Source organism: Erythrolamprus reginae (assembly GCF_031021105.1).
Source record: "Erythrolamprus reginae isolate rEryReg1 chromosome 13 unlocalized genomic scaffold, rEryReg1.hap1 SUPER_13_unloc_13, whole genome shotgun sequence".
Taxonomy (NCBI): Eukaryota; Metazoa; Chordata; class Lepidosauria; order Squamata; family Dipsadidae; genus Erythrolamprus; species Erythrolamprus reginae.
Window position 1 is genome coordinate 10001 of NW_027248440.1, and position 5000 is coordinate 15000.

A 5000-nucleotide genomic window follows, 5' to 3' on the forward strand; every position below is an offset into this window, starting at 1 on the left:
TGCCGCCCCTCTCCGTAGACTCAAGTGGGAATTTTCCCAAATTTTCGTTGCTCCCTTGGCCACTGAATTCGGGATTCCCGGGGGCTGCCAAAGTTCACCCAGGGCCTTTTCAAACCTGCCCCCCCCCATTAAATATGTTAAAGGGTTTGGAGCCTCTTTCCCAGAGTAGTAGATGCTTGGAACAAACTTCCAGCAGATTTGGTTGGTAAATCCACAGGAACTGGGAATCTTCCCAAATTTTCATTGCTCCCTTGGCCACTGAATTCGAGATTCCTGGGGGCTGCCAAGGTTCACCCAGGCCCTTTTCAAACCTGCCCCCCCATTAAATATGTTAAAGGGTTTGGAGCCTCTTTCCCAGAGTAGTAGATGCTTGGAACAAACTTACAGCAGATGTGGTAGGTCAATCCATAGGAACTGAATTTAAAAATCCCTCGACTGGGAATTTCCCCAAATTTTCGTTGCTCCCTTGGGCACTGAATTCGGGATTCCCGGGGCCTGCCTTGGTTCACCCAGGGCCTTTTCAAACCTGCCCCCCCATTAAATATGTTAAAGGGTTTGGAGCCTCTTTCCCAGAGTAGTAGATGCTTGGAACAAACTTACAGCAGATGTGGTTGGTCAATCCACAGGAACTGGGAATTTCCCCAAATTTTCGTTGCTCCCTTGGGCAATGAATTCGGGATTCCGGGGGCCTGCCAAGGTTCACCCAGGGCCTTTTTTAAACCTGCCCCCGTCATTAAATATGATAAACGGTTAAATCAAGTTCAGGAGGGTAGTGTTTTTAATAGGAAAGTGAACCCAAGAAACAAGGGGGCACAATCTGAGGTTAGTTGGGGGAAAGATCAGAAGCAACGTGAGAAAATATTATTTGACTCAAAGAGTAGTAGATGCTTGGAACAAACTTCCAGCAGATGTGGTTGGTAAATCCACAGGAACTGAATTTAAAAAATTATTTATTTATTTATTTATTATTTATTAGATTTGTATGCCGCCCCTCTCCGTAGACTCGACTGGGAATTTTCCCAAATTTTCCTTGCTCCCTTGGCCACTGAATTCAGGATTCCCGGGGCCTGCTTTGGTTCACCCAGGGCCTTTTCAAACCTGCCCCCCCCATTAAATATGTTAAAGGGTTTGGAGCCTCTTTCCCAGCGTAGTAGATGCTTGGAACAAACTTCCAGCAGATGTGGTAGGTCAATCCACAGGAACTGAATTTAAAAATACCTCAACTGGGAATTTTCCCAAATTTTCGTTGCTCCCTTGGCCACTGAATTCAGGATTCCGGGGCTTGCCAAGGTTCACCCAGGGCCTTTTTTAAACCTGCCCCCCCCCCATTAAATATGATAAAGGGTTAAATCAAGTTCAGGAGGGAAGTGTTTTTAATAGGAAAGTGAACCCAAGAAACCAGAGGGCACAATCTGAGGTTAGTTGGGGGAAAGATCAGAAGCAACGTGAGAAAATATTATTTGACTCAAAGAGTAGTAGATGCTTGGAACAAACTTCCAGCAGATGTGGTTGGTAAATCCACAGGAACTGAATTTAAAAATATATTTATTTATTTATTTATTATTTATTTATTAGATTTGTATGCCGCCCCACTCCGTAGACTCGACTGGGAATTTCCCCAAATTTTCGTTGCTCCCTTGGCCACTGAATTCGGGATTCCCGGGGCCTGCCTTGGTTCACCCAGGGCCTTTTCAAACCTGTCCCCCAATTAAATATGTTAAAGGGTTTGGAGCCTCTTTCCCAGAGTAGTAGATGCTTGGAACAAACTTCCAGCAGATGTGGTTGGTCAATCCACAGGAACTGGGAATTTCCCCAAATTTTTGTTGCTCCCTTGGCCACTGAATATGGGATTCCCGGGGCCTGCCAAGGTTCACCCAGGGCCTTTTCCAACCTGCCCCCCCCCCCCCATTAAATATGTTAAAGGGTTTGGAGCCTCTTTCCCAGAGTATTAGATGCTTGGAACAAACTTCCAGCAGATGTGGTTGGTAAATCCAAAGGAACTGAATTTAAAAATCCCTCGACTGGGAATTTTCCCAAATTTTCGTTGCTCCCTTGGCCACTGAATTCAGGATTCCGGGCCCTGCCAAGGTTCACCCAGGGCCTTTTTTAAACCTGCCCCCCCCCATTAAATATGATAAAGGGTTAAATCAAGTTCAGGAGGGAAGTGTTTTTAATAGGAAAGTGAACCCAAGAAACCAGAGGGCACAATCTGAGGTTAGTTGGGGGAAAGATCAGAAGCAACGTGAGAAAATATTATTTGACTCAAAGAGTAGTAGATGCTTGGAACAAACTTCCAGCAGATGTGGTTGGTAAATCCACAGGAACTGAATTTAAAAAATTATTGATTTATTTATTTATTATTTATTTATTAGATTTGTATGCCGCCCCTCTCCGTAGACTCGAGTGGGAATTTTCCCAAATTTTCATTGCTCCCTTGGCCACTGAATTCGGGATTCCCGGGGCCTGCTTTGGTTCACCCAGGGCCTTTTCAAACCTGCCCCCCCATTAAATATGTTAAAGGGTTTGGAGCCTATTTCCTAGAGTAGTAGATGCTTGGAACAAACTTCCAGCAGATTTGGTTGGTAAATCCACAGGAACTGGGAATTGTCCCAAATTTTCGTTGCTCCCTTGGCCACTGAATATGAGATTCCCGGGGCTGCCAAGGTTCACTCAGGGCCTTTTCAAACCTGCCCCTCCCATTAAATATGTTAAAGGGTTTGGAGCCTCTTTCCCAGAGTAGTAGATGCTTGGAACAAACTTCCAGCAGATGTGGTTGGTCAATCCACAGGAACTGAATTTAAAAGTCCCTCGACTGGGAATTTTTCCAAATTTTCGTTGCTCCCTTGGCCACTGAATTCGGGATTCCCGGGGCCTGCCTTGGTTCACCCAGGCCCTTTTCAAACCTGTCCCCCAATTAAATATGTTAAAGAGTTTGGAGCCTCTTTCCCAGAGTAGTAGATGCTTGGAACAAACTTCCAGCAGATGTGGTTGGTAAATCCACAGGAACTGAACCAAATGAGAGAAGGGCGGCACACAAATCTAATAAAAGATAATAATAATAAAATATTATCATATCTTTGTAAATCACCCAAACAAGCAAATAAAATAAAATAAAACAAATAAAATAAACCAACCAACAAAAAACCACCCGTCGCCTCTCAGCCTGCAGAGGGCGCCTCGTGGTCTCTTTTCCCTCCCGACGCGCAAAGCTCGCCTCTCTGTCCAACCCACCCCGCACCGCCCCAACCCGGCGTTTGAATGACATCAGGGCTTGCTGGAAAGGGGCGGGCCAAAAAATCCACCGAACCCAAAAATAAAACCCCGGAGAGGAGCGCAAAGTCAGCCCAGGCGCTGGGAATCGGCGCGCCTTTACGCGCTGCGCTCTAGGGCGCACGCGATGCTGACCTCTCCTGTTTGTATGGATGTTGGTTGGCGTGAATGCAGCCTCGGTGGGTTGGTTGGCTGGCCTTTCGGACTGTCTCTCCTTCCCCAGTTTTGAGCTTGCTTGTTTTGCTGCTGATGGGGAGGTCCTTGGGATAATGGAGCTCTCCAGCTTGGCTGGGGGGGGGGGGGGTGGCGATGGTGGTGGTGGGAAAGGGTTCCTATTGCATGGAACAAAGAAAAAAGCTTCCTTGGATAAATTGGGATTGAGTGGCACACCGTTTCTGTAAACAACCCTGCCTGGTGCTTAGCTTTCTTTGGCTTGGCGGGGTTTGGGGTTTGTTTTTGTTTTGGGTGCAAACCATGGTTAAAATCATCCCAGGCTTTGACACTACTGTGACTTATTCCTTAACATGGCAGTTAAGTTACTGGTAAATCCTGGGTTCACCGGAGATAGAAAGAGTGATATTTTAAAATATGGGACTAATTGTACAAAAATAGGAATTTAGTCCCATTTAGGGCATTGTGGAAAATTAAGTTGGCAGTGCCAGGCATTGTGGGGAGGGGGGATTTTTGAGGGTAGGGGTGGGAATTTTAAAAAAAACTTTCTCCATATAAACTTCTTCAAGACATTTTGGAATTCAGTGGTACCTCTACTTAAGAATTTAATTCGTTCTGTGACCAGGTTCTTAAGTAGAAAAGTTTGTAAGTAGAAGCGATTGGCAGCTTTTTGCAAGTCTGTATTTCAAGGCTCTAGTCCTCGAGGGGTGCAGGAAATTAAGTCCCCGGACCGTCTTTGCATGCAAATATTTGGGCATTCCTCCTCTGACTGTGCATTTCAGGAAATTCTAAAATTTTTAATCCTTGCTTGCAATGACTAGGTTCCACTAACTGTCGGTCATCAAGGTTCTAATCCTCAGTTTTTACCCTTAATAAGTTCCACGAGTAAAACATCACCAGGTTTCTAATCCTTAGTCATTGCACTTACTCAGTTCCTAAAACGTCTTCATCAAGGTTCTAGCCCTTAGTTAATGCAATTACTAGCTTCCACGCGCCACATGTCATCAAGGCTCTAGTCCATAGTTTGCACAATTGCTAGGTTCTTCGGGCAACGTGTCATCTTTTTTTCAGGTTCTTAGTGCTCACAATTAGCAGGTGGCTGTACGTTTCGAGCACTGTGTGTACTTGTGGTTGTTGTTCCTTTTTAAAGCCAGAAAGAACCATCCTAGAATTCTGTGAATTGGACGCAGAGAGGGAGTTGTTTTTTCTCTCTCCATTCTGCTTTGTTGACTCATGGACTTTTTAGCTGATGTAGCAGAGCCGCAGATGTGCGCAGGACGTTTCCCTTCCTTTGCAAGGAGAAACCAAGAGATATTGGAGGGATTGAATTCAGTGTGTGCCCGAACGGTGCCAGACTTAACGCCTTTTTATGTCCGTCCAGGACTGCTGGCAATTTGTTTGTTTTTTTAAACACCTGAGATGCTAAAGTAAAAGATTGTCACTGGTTATTTGCATGGGACAGCTGGAAAAAGATAGTTGCTTTTGTTTTTATTTTGATCCAGGCAGGAAATTGCTGCTTCTTTCTTCTTTTCTTCCAGGCCTTTCCTAGAAGTAAATGC

The 5000-nt window shown here is 45.1% G+C and overlaps 1 protein-coding gene across 1 annotated transcript in view; it reads left to right on the plus strand.

Annotated features, from left to right (window-relative positions):
• The window catches only part of LOC139155145 (ral guanine nucleotide dissociation stimulator-like), a 40821-nt gene that overhangs the window by 4661 nt on the left and 31160 nt on the right, over positions 1-5000 (plus strand). The window lies entirely within an intron of this gene.